This window comes from Cololabis saira, chromosome 20, assembly GCF_033807715.1.
Source record: "Cololabis saira isolate AMF1-May2022 chromosome 20, fColSai1.1, whole genome shotgun sequence".
In the NCBI taxonomy this organism is placed as follows: Eukaryota; Metazoa; Chordata; class Actinopteri; order Beloniformes; family Belonidae; genus Cololabis; species Cololabis saira.
This window is the reverse complement of record NC_084606.1, coordinates 7,264,628-7,277,030: the sequence shown is the minus strand read 5'-3', so window position 1 is coordinate 7,277,030 and position 12,403 is coordinate 7,264,628.

Sequence of the window (12,403 nt, the reverse complement as noted above, 5' to 3'; positions counted from 1 at the left end):
TCAAATGTTATTTTATTGTCTGAAAAAAGGTTCAAATGGTATTTTATTGTCTGGAAAATGGTTCAAATGTTATTTTATTGTCTGAAAAATGGTTCAAAATTCAAATGTTATTTTATTGTCTGAAAAATGGTTCAAATGTTATTTCATTGTCTGAAAAATGGTTCAAATGTTATTTCATTGTCTGAAAAATGGTTCAAATGTTATTTTATTGTCTGAAAAATGGTTCAAAATTCAAATGTTATTTTATTGTCTGAAAAATGGTTCAAATGTTATTTTATTGTCTGAAAAATGGTTCAAATGTTATTTTATTGTCTGGAAAAAGGTTCAAATGTTATTTTATTATCTGGAAAATGGTTCAAATGTTATTTTATTATCTGGAAAATGGTTCAAATGTTATTTTATTGTCTGGAAAATGGTTCAAATGTTATTTTATTGTCTGAAAAATGGTTCAAATGTTATTTTATTGTCTGGAAAATGGTTCAAATGTTATTTTATTGTCTGTAAAATGGTTCAAATGTTATTTAATTGTCTGGAAAATGGTTCAAATGTTATTTTATTGTCTGAAAAATGGTTCAAATGTTATTTTATTGTCGGAAAAATGGTTCAAATGGTATTTTATTGTCTGAAAAATGGTTCAAATGTTATTTTATTGTCTGAAAAATGGTTCAAATGTTATTTTATTGTCTGGAAAAAGGTTCAAATGTTATTTTATTATCTGGAAAATGGTTCAAATGTTATTTTATTATCTGGAAAATGGTTCAAATGATATTTTATTGTCTGGAAAATGGTTCAAATGTTATTTTATTGTCTGAAAAATGGTTCAAATGTTATTTTATTGTCTGGAAAATGGTTCAAATGTTATTTTATTGTCTGTAAAATGGTTCAAATGTTATTTAATTGTCTGGAAAATGGTTCAAATGTTATTTTATTGTCTGAAAAATGGTTCAAATGTTATTTTATTGTCGGAAAAATGGTTCAAATGGTATTTTATTGTCTGAAAAATGGTTCAAATGTTATTTTATTGTCTGACAAATGGTTCAAATGTTATTTTATTGTCTGGAAAAAGGTTCAAATGTTATTTTATTATCTGGAAAATGGTTCAAATGTTATTTTATTATCTGGAAAATGGTTCAAATGTTATTTTATTGTCTGAAAAATGGTTCAAATGTTATTTTATTGTCTGGAAAATGGTTCAAATGTTATTTTATTGTCTGGAAAATGGTTCAAATGTTATTTTATTGTCTGAAAAATGTTTCAAATGTTATTTTATTGTCTGGAAAATGGTTCAAATGTTATTTTATTGTCTGAAAAATGTTTCAAATGTTATTTTATTGTCTGAAAAAGGGTTCAAATGTTATTTTATTGTCTGGAAAATGGTTCAAGTGTTATTTTATTGTCTGGAAAATGGTTAAAATGTTATTTTATTGTCTGAAAAATGGTTCAAATGTTATTTTATTGTCTGAAAAAGGGTTAAAATGTTATTTTATTGTCTGGAAAATGGTTCAAATGTTATTTTATTGTCTGAAAAAGGGTTCAAATGTTATTTTATTGTCTGGAAAATCGTTCAAATGGTATTTTATTGTCTGGAAAATTCTTCAAATGTTATTTTATTGTCTGAAAAATGGTTCAAATGTTATTTTATTGTCTGGAAAATGGTTCAAATGTTATTTTATTTTCTGAAAAATAGTTCAAATGGTATTTTATTGTCTGGAAAATGGTTCAAAATTCAAATGTTATTTTATTGTCTGAAAAATGGTTCAAATGTTATTTTATTGTCTGAAAAATGGTTCAAAATTCAAATGTTATTTTATTGTCTGAAAAATGGTTCAAATGTTATTTTATTGTCTGAAAAATGGTTCAAATGTTATTTTATTGTCGGGAAAATGGTTCAAATGTTATTTTATTGTCTGAAAAATGGTTCAAATGTTATTTTATTGTCTGAAAAATGGTTCAAATGTTATTTTATTGTCTGAAAAAAGGTTCAAATGGTATTTTATTGTCTGGAAAATGGTTCAAATGTTATTTTATTGTCTGAAAAATGGTTCAAAATTCAAATGTTATTTTATTGTCTGAAAAATGGTTCAAATGTTATTTCATTGTCTGAAAAATGGTTCAAATGTTATTTCATTGTCTGAAAAATGGTTCAAATGTTATTTTATTGTCTGAAAAATGGTTCAAAATTCAAATGTTATTTTATTGTCTGAAAAATTGTTCAAATGTTATTTCATTGTCTGGAAAATGGTTCAAATGTTATTTTATTGTCTGGAAAATGGTTCAAATGTTATTTTATTGTCTGGAAAATGGTTCAAATGTTATTTTATTGTCTGGAAAATGGTTCAAATGTTATTTTATTGTCTGGAAAATGGTTCAAATGTTATTTTATTGTCTGAAAAATGGTTCAAATGTTATTTTATTGTCGTAAAAATGGTTCAAATGGTATTTTATTGTCTGAAAAATGGTTCAAATGTTATTTTATTGTCAGAAAAATGGTTCAAATGTTATTTTATTGTCTGAAAAAAGGTTCAAATGTTATTTTATTATCTGGAAAATGGTTCAAATGTTATTTTATTATCTGGAAAATGGTTCAAATGTTATTTTATTGTCTGAAAAATGGTTCAAATGTTATTTTATTGTCTGGAAAATGGTTCAAATGTTATTTTATTGTCTGGAAAATGGTTCAAATGTTATTTTATTGTCTGAAAAATGTTTCAAATGTTATTTTATTGTCTGGAAAATGGTTCAAATGTTATTTTATTGTCTGAAAAATGTTTCAAATGTTATTTTATTGTCTGGAAAATGGTTCAAGTGTTATTTTATTGTCTGGAAAACGGTTCAAATGTTATTTTATTGTCTGAAAAATGGTTCAAATGTTATTTTATTGTCTGAAAAAAGGTTCAAATGTTATTTTATTATCTGGAAAATGGTTCAAATGTTATTTTATTATCTGGAAAATGGTTCAAATGTTATTTTATTGTCTGAAAAATGGTTCAAATGTTATTTTATTGTCTGGAAAATGGTTCAAATGTTATTTTATTGTCTGGAAAATGGTTCAAATGTTATTTTATTGTCTGAAAAATGTTTCAAATGTTATTTTATTGTCTGGAAAATGGTTCAAATGTTATTTTATTGTCTGGAAAATGGTTCAAATGTTATTTTATTGTCTGGAAAATGGTTCAAATGTTATTTTATTGTCTGAAAAATGGTTCAAATGTTATTTTATTGTCTGGAAAATGGTTCAAATGTTATTTTATTTTCTGAAAAATAGTTCAAATGGTATTTTATTGTCTGGAAAATGGTTCAAAATTCAAATGTTATTTTATTGTCTGAAAAATGGTTCAAAATTCAAATGTTATTTTATTGTCTGAAAAATGGTTCAAATGTTATTTTATTGTCTGAAAAATGGTTCAAAATTCAAATGTTATTTTATTGTCTGAAAAATGGTTCAAAATTCAAATGTTATTTTATTGTCTGAAAAATGGTTCAAATGTTATTTCATTGTCTGGAAAATGGTTCAAAATTCAAATGTTATTTTATTGTCTGAAAAATGGTTCAAATGTTATTTCATTGTCTGGAAAATGGTTCAAATGTTATTTTATTGTCTGGAAAATGGTTCAAATGTTATTTTATTGTCTGGAAAATGGTTCAAATGTTATTTTATTGTCTGAAAAATGGTCAAATGTTATTTTATTGTCTGGAAAATGGTTCAAATGTTATTTTATTGTCTGGAAAATGGTTCAAATGTTATTTTATTATCTGAAAAATGGTTCAAATGTTATTTTATTGTCTGAAAAATGGTTCAAATGTTATTTTATTGTCTGAAAAATGGTTCAAATTTTATTTTATTGTCTGGAAAATGGTTCAAATGTTATTTTATTGTCTGAAAAATGGTTCAAATGTTATTTTATTGTCTGGAAAATGGTTCAAATGTTATTTCATTGTCTGAAAAATGGTTCAAATGTTATTTTATTGTCTGGAAAATGGTTCAAATGTTATTTTATTGTATGGAAAATTGTTCAAATGTTATTTTATTGTCTGAAAAATGGTTCAAATGTTATTTTATTGTCTGGAAAATGGTTCAAATGTTATTTTATTTTCTGAAAAATAGTTCAAATGGTATTTTATTGTCTGGAAAATGGTTCAAATGTTATTTTATTGTCTGGAAAATGGTTCAAATGTTATTTTATTGTCTGAAAAATGGTTCAAATGTTATTTTATTGTCTGGAAAATGGTTCAAATGTTATTTTATTGTCTGTAAAATGGTTCAAATGTTATTTAATTGTCTGGAAAATGGTTCAAATGTTATTTTATTGTCTGAAAAATGGTTCAAATGTTATTTTATTGTCGGAAAAATGGTTCAAATGGTATTTTATTGTCTGAAAAATGGTTCAAATGTTATTTTATTGTCTGAAAAATGGTTCAAATGTTATTTTATTGTCTGGAAAAAGGTTCAAATGTTATTTTATTATCTGGAAAATGGTTCAAATGTTATTTTATTATCTGGAAAATGGTTCAAATGTTATTTTATTGTCTGAAAAATGGTTCAAATGTTATTTTATTGTCTGGAAAATGGTTCAAATGTTATTTTATTGTCTGGAAAATGGTTCAAATGTTATTTTATTGTCTGAATAATGTTTCAAATGTTATTTTATTGTCTGGAAAATGGTTCAAATGTTATTTTATTGTCTGAAAAATGTTTCAAATGTTATTTTATTGTCTGAAAAAGGGTTCAAATGTTATTTTATTGTCTGGAAAATGGTTCAAGTGTTATTTTATTGTCTGGAAAATGGTTAAAATGTTATTTTATTGTCTGAAAAATGGTTCAAATGTTATTTTATTGTCTGAAAAAGGGTTAAAATGTTATTTTATTGTCTGGAAAATGGTTCAAATGTTATTTTATTGTCTGGAAAATGGTTCAAATGTTATTTTATTTTCTGAAAAATGGTTCAAAATTCAAATGTTATTTTATTGTCTGAAAAATGGTTCAAATGTTATTTTATTGTCTGAAAAATGGTTCAAAATTCAAATGTTATTTTATTGTCTGAAAAATGGTTCAAATGTTATTTTATTGTCTGAAAAATGGTTCAAATGTTATTTTATTGTCTGAAAAATGGTTCAAATGTTATTTTATTGTCTGAAAAATGGTTCAAATGTTATTTTATTGTCTGAAAAATGGTTCAAATGTTATTTTATTGTCTGAAAAATGGTTCAAATGTTATTTTATTGTCGGGAAAATGGTTCAAATGTTATTTTATTGTCTGAAAAATGGTTCAAATGTTATTTTATTGTCTGAAAAATGGTTCAAAATTCAAATGTTATTTTATTGTCTGAAAAATGGTTCAAATGTTATTTCATTGTCTGAAAAATGGTTCAAATGGTATTTTATTGTCTGGAAAATGGTTCAAATGTTATTTTATTGTCTGAAAAATGGTTCAAAATTCAAATGTTATTTTATTGTCTGAAAAATTGTTCAAATGTTATTTCATTGTCTGGAAAATGGTTCAAATGTTATTTTATTGTCTGGAAAATGGTTCAAATGTTATTTTATTGTCTGGAAAATGGTTCAAATGTTATTTTATTGTCTGGAAAATGGTTCAAATGTTATTTTATTGTCTGAAAAAGGGTTAAAATGTTATTTTATTGTCTGGAAAATGGTTCAAATGTTATTTTATTGTCTGAAAAAGGGTTCAAATGTTATTTTATTGTCTGGAAAATCGTTCAAATGGTATTTTATTGTCTGGAAAATTCTTCAAATGTTATTTTATTGTCTGAAAAATGGTTCAAATGTTATTTTATTTTCTGAAAAATAGTTCAAATGGTATTTTATTGTCTGGAAAATGGTTCAAAATTCAAATGTTATTTTATTGTCTGAAAAATGGTTCAAATGTTATTTTATTGTCTGAAAAATGGTTCAAAATTCAAATGTTATTTTATTGTCTGAAAAATGGTTCAAATGTTATTTTATTGTCTGAAAAATGGTTCAAATGTTATTTTATTGTCGGGAAAATGGTTCAAATGTTATTTTATTGTCTGAAAAATGGTTCAAATGTTATTTTATTGTCTGAAAAATGGTTCAAAATTCAAATGTTATTTTATTGTCTGAAAAATGGTTCAAATGTTATTTTATTGTCTGAAAAATGGTTCAAATGTTATTTTATTGTCTGAAAAATGGTTCAAATGTTATTTTATTGTCTGAAAAATGGTTCAAATGTTATTTTATTGTCTGAAAAATGGTTCAAATGTTATTTTATTGTCTGAAAAATGGTTCAAATGTTATTTTATTGTCGGGAAAATGGTTCAAATGTTATTTTATTGTCTGAAAAATGGTTCAAATGTTATTTTATTGTCTGAAAAATGGTTCAAAATTCAAATGTTATTTTATTGTCTGAAAAATGGTTCAAATGTTATTTCATTGTCTGAAAAATGGTTCAAATGGTATTTTATTGTCTGGAAAATGGTTCAAATGTTATTTTATTGTCTGAAAAATGGTTCAAAATTCAAATGTTATTTTATTGTCTGAAAAATTGTTCAAATGTTATTTCATTGTCTGGAAAATGGTTCAAATGTTATTTTATTGTCTGGAAAATGGTTCAAATGTTATTTTATTGTCTGGAAAATGGTTCAAATGTTATTTTATTGTCTGGAAAATGGTTCAAATGTTATTTTATTGTCTGAAAAAGGGTTAAAATGTTATTTTATTGTCTGGAAAATGGTTCAAATGTTATTTTATTGTCTGAAAAAGGGTTCAAATGTTATTTTATTGTCTGGAAAATCGTTCAAATGGTATTTTATTGTCTGGAAAATTCTTCAAATGTTATTTTATTGTCTGAAAAATGGTTCAAATGTTATTTTATTGTCTGGAAAATGGTTCAAATGTTATTTTATTTTCTGAAAAATAGTTCAAATGGTATTTTATTGTCTGGAAAATGGTTCAAAATTCAAATGTTATTTTATTGTCTGAAAAATGGTTCAAATGTTATTTTATTGTCTGAAAAATGGTTCAAAATTCAAATGTTATTTTATTGTCTGAAAAATGGTTCAAATGGTATTTTATTGTCTGGAAAATGGTTCAAATGTTATTTTATTGTCTGAAAAATGGTTCAAAATTCAAATGTTATTTTATTGTCTGAAAAATTGTTCAAATGTTATTTCATTGTCTGGAAAATGGTTCAAATGTTATTTTATTGTCTGGAAAATGGTTCAAATGTTATTTTATTGTCTGGAAAATGGTTCAAATGTTATTTTATTGTCTGGAAAATGGTTCAAATGTTATTTTATTGTCTGGAAAATGGTTCAAATGTTATTTTATTGTCTGAAAAATGGTTCAAATGTTATTTTATTGTCTGAAAAATGGTTCAAATTTTATTTTATTGTCTGAAAAATGGTTCAAATGTTATTTTATTGTCTGAAAAAAGGTTCAAATGTTATTTTATTATCTGGAAAATGGTTCAAATGTTATTTTATTATCTGGAAAATGGTTCAAATGTTATTTTATTGTCTGAAAAATGGTTCAAATGTTATTTTATTGTCTGGAAAATGGTTCAAATGTTATTTTATTGTCTGGAAAATGGTTCAAATGTTATTTTATTGTCTGGAAAATGGTTCAAATGTTATTTTATTGTCTGGAAAATGGTTCAAATGTTATTTTATTGCCTGAAAAATGTTTCAAATGTTATTTTATTGTCTGGAAAATGGTTCAAATGTTATTTTATTGTCTGAAAAATGTTTCAAATGTTATTTTATTGTCTGGAAAATGGTTCAAGTGTTATTTTATTGTCTGGAAAATGGTTCAAATGTTATTTTATTGTCTGAAAAATGGTTCAAATGTTATTTTATTGTCTGAAAAAAGGTTCAAATGTTATTTTATTATCTGGAAAATGGTTCAAATGTTATTTTATTATCTGGAAAATGGTTCAAATGTTATTTTATTGTCTGAAAAATGGTTCAAATGTTATTTTATTGTCTGGAAAATGGTTCAAATGTTATTTTATTGTCTGGAAAATGGTTCAAATGTTATTTTATTGTCTGAAAAATGTTTCAAATGTTATTTTATTGTCTGGAAAATGGTTCAAATGTTATTTTATTGTCTGAAAAATGTTTCAAATGTTATTTTATTGTCTGGAAAATGGTTCAAGTGTTATTTTATTGTCTGGAAAATGGTTCAAATGTTATTTTATTGTCTGAAAAATGGTTCAAATGTTATTTTATTGTCTGAAAAATGGTTCAAATGTTATTTTATTATCTGGAAAATGGTTCAAATGTTATTTTATTGTCTGGAAAATGGTTCAAATGTTATTTTATTTTCTGAAAAATAGTTCAAATGGTATTTTATTGTCTGGAAAATGGTTCAAAATTCAAATGTTATTTTATTGTCTGAAAAATGGTTCAAATGTTATTTTATTGTCTGAAAAATGGTTCAAAATTCAAATGTTATTTTATTGTCTGAAAAATGGTTCAAATGTTATTTTATTGTCTGGAAAATGGTTCAAATGTTATTTTATTGTCTGAAAAATGGTTCAAATGTTATTTTATTGTCTGAAAAATGGTTCAAATGGTATTTTATTGTCTGGAAAATGGTTCAAATGTTATTTTATTGTCTGAAAAATGGTTCAAATGTTATTTCATTGTCTGGATAATTGTTCAAATGTTATTTTATTGTCTGGAAAATGGTTCAAATGTTATTTTATTGTCTGGAAAATGGTTCAAATGTTATTTTATTGTCTGGAAAATGGTTCAAATGTTATTTTATTGTCTGAAAAATTTTTCAAATGTTATTTTATTGTCTGGAAAATGGTTCCAATGTTATTTTATTGTCTGAAAAATGTTTCAAATGTTATTTTATTGTCTGAAAAAGGGTTCAAATGTTATTTTATTGTCTGGAAAATGGTTCAAGTGTTATTTTATTGTCTGGAAAATGGTTAAAATGTTATTTTATTGTCTGAAAAATGGTTCAAATGTTATTTTATTGTCTGAAAAAGGGTTAAAATGTTATTTTATTGTCTGGAAAATGGTTCAAATGTTATTTTATTGTCTGAAAAAGGGTTCAAATGTTATTTTATTGTCTGGAAAATCGTTCAAATGGTATTTTATTGTCTGGAAAATGGTCAAATGTTATTTTATTGTCTGGAAAATGGTTAAAATGTTATTTTATTGTCTGAAAAATGGTTCAAATGTTATTTTATTGTCTGAAAAAGGGTTAAAATGTTATTTTATTGTCTGGAAAATGGTTCAAATGTTATTTTATTGTCTGAAAAAGGGTTCAAATGTTATTTTATTGTCTGGAAAATCGTTCAAATGGTATTTTATTGTCTGGAAAATGGTCAAATGTTATTTTATTGTCTGGAAAATGGTTCAAATGTTATTTTATTGTCTGGAAAATGGTTCAAATGTTATTTTATTATCTGGAAAATGGTTCAAATGTTATTTTATTGTCTGAAAAATGGTTAAAATGTTATTTTATTGTCTGAAAAATGGTTCAAATTTTATTTTATTGTCTGGAAAATGGTTAAAATGTTATTTTATTGTCTGAAAAATGGTTCAAATGTTATTTTATTGTCTGGAAAATGGTTCAAATGTTATTTTATTGTATGGAAAATTGTTCAAATGTTATTTTATTGTCTGAAAAATGGTTCAAATGTTATTTTATTGTCTGAAAAATGGTTCAAATGTTATTTTATTGTCTGGGAAATGGTTCAAATGTTATTTTATTGTCTGAAAAATTGTTCAAATGTTATTTTATTGTATGGAAAATTGTTCAAATGTTATTTTATTGTCTGGAAAATGGTTCAAATGTTATTTTATTGTCTGGAAAATGGTTCAAATGTTATTTTATTTTCTGAAAAATAGTTCAAATGGTAGTTTATTGTCTGGAAAATGGTTCAAATGTTATTTTATTGTCTGGAAAATGGTTCAAATGTTATTTTATTGTCTGGAAAATGGTTCAAATGTTATTTTATTGTCTGGAAAATTTTTCAAATGTTATCTTATTGTCTGAAAAATGGTTCAAATGTTATTTTATTGTCTGGAAAATGGTTCAAATGTTATTTTATTGTCTGAAAAATGGTTCAAATGTTATTTTATTGTCTGGGAAATGGTTCAAATGTTATTTTATTGTCTGAAAAATGGTTCAAATGTTATTTTATTGTCTGAAAAATGGTTCAAATTTAATTTTATTGTCTGGAAAATGGTTAAAATGTTATTTTATTGTCTGAAAAATGGTTCAAATGTTATTTTATTGTCTGGAAAATGGTTCAAATGTTATTTCATTGTCTGAAAAATGGTTCAAATGTTATTTTATTGTCTGGAAAATGGTTCAAATGTTATTTTATTGTATGGAAAATTGTTCAAATGTTATTTTATTGTCTGAAAAATGGTTCAAATGTTATTTTATTGTCTGAAAAATGGTTCAAATGTTATTTTATTGTCTGGGAAATGGTTCAAATGTTATTTTATTGTCTGAAAAATTGTTCAAATGTTATTTTATTGTCTGAAAAATTGTTAAAATGTTATTGTATTGTCTGGAAAATGGTTCAAGTGTTATTTTATTGTCTGGAAAATTGTTCAAATGTTATTTCATTGTCTGAAAAATTGTTAAAATGTTATTTTATTGTCTGAAAATGGTTCAAATGTTATTTTATTGTCTGGAAAATGGTTCAAATGTTATTTTATTGTCTGAAAAAGGGTTCAAATGTTATTTTATTGTCTAGAAAATGGTTCAAATGTTATTTTATTGTCTGGAAAATGGTTCTCATCCTCATGTGTCAGTCCAAAGAGTGATCTTGTATCCTCTGCCAGGGAAGCACGTTCATTGTAGGTGATGGACCAGCGATTTCTCGCACTCTCATTTCTTGTGATGCCCACCAGTCCTCCATCAACTTTTCCTGTTTTGTTGATGTGTTCAAGGCGAAGGTCAAAAGGCACCCCATTGAAGCTATGCTTGGTTTCTTTGGCAACAAAATCACCATCTAGAAATCCCTGGTAGACCTCTGGTGCTGTGTGTGCCAGATGTTCCATGTCTGCAATGAATACAGTACCCCATCTTGTGTAATGAGTGTGATCATAAGCAGCGAACCAGGCCATCATGCTCTTGAATGCTGACATGTATAGCTTCCAATCTCCACACCTAAGTGCCCGTGTGAATGCCAGGAGAATAGACACGAGCTCCATGTATTGTCTCCAGAAGGTGAAGGTTGGCTTGTCTTCATTGGCCTTGTCAAACTCTGCAATGGGATTCTGAACCTTACCGACTTCCAGCAAAAGCTCCCCATAGCATGCTGCAGCTGTTTCAACATCTCCATTTCTTATGTGCTCTGATTGTGCACCTGCCAGCTCCAAGCACCCCTTGTTGATTGTGTATTCATTGTCTTCCACCCATTGGAGAAAGCTTGGCCACAAGATCTTCCAAAGGGCTTCAAAGACAAGTTTGTGTGCACGGGCTATGCGGTTCCATCCCTTTCCCATCATGATACTATCTGCCCTAAATCGGCAACATGATGGCCAATGACCTTTGCAAAGTTCATTTGCACATGAAAGCCACCCAAGAGGATCACCATGTTCTCACACTCCTTTTAATGGGGCCACTGAAGCCAGGGCCGCCGCACTGAAGCTTGGGCCTCGCGCCCCAAGGGGCCTTGCGCTATGGGCCATTTTTTTTGTTTTTCTCGTTTTTTTTTCGTTTTTTCCCTTATAAATATCAATAGTCACGTTCCATTACAGACCTAAATGTGTACTAGTCTGTGCATATCAATAAATATATGTGCAATGATGCGCGTGTCTGTTGTTCAATACAACTGATCAGACCAAGCGCAGACACAAGCTGCTCTGATCCAGACGGGTGGAGTTGGAACAAACTGTCATACAATGTCGAGAGAACGAGACAGATTCAGGAAATTTCCATGAGGGGATGAAAAACTAAAGAAAATGGAAGAGTTTAATGCCTCTCTGAAAGGCTCTATTGATAAATTTGTTACAAAAATCACCGATCCGAACGGGTCTCAAGCAGCCGTGGGGCCCCGCGTCGAGGCAAGCCCAGATGATGATGAGGCAGGGGAAGGTATCCAGTATTTTGCTAATTTGAGAGTTAAAATTGCGCGTATAGACACCCGATCCGACCCGAAAAACCCAAAAATTTAGCGCGCGCGCGCTACGCGCACGCACGAGGGCCCCCCCTAGCCATTTCGCACAGGGCCTCGCAAATCTCCCAGTCGGCTCTGACTGAAGCATCTTTGCTTTACAATAAAGCTGCTCATCAAATGTTATGACTGTGTACTTTTGGCCTAGGTTGTTGGTCATGTTATGGCAGTTTTTTAATACTGTCCAAAGTGTATCATAGTCATGCGCTGGAGAATTAATCATTGGCATCATTCCGTTCAGTCAAGAAAGTGAAGCCCTAAAAAACATGGTGCAG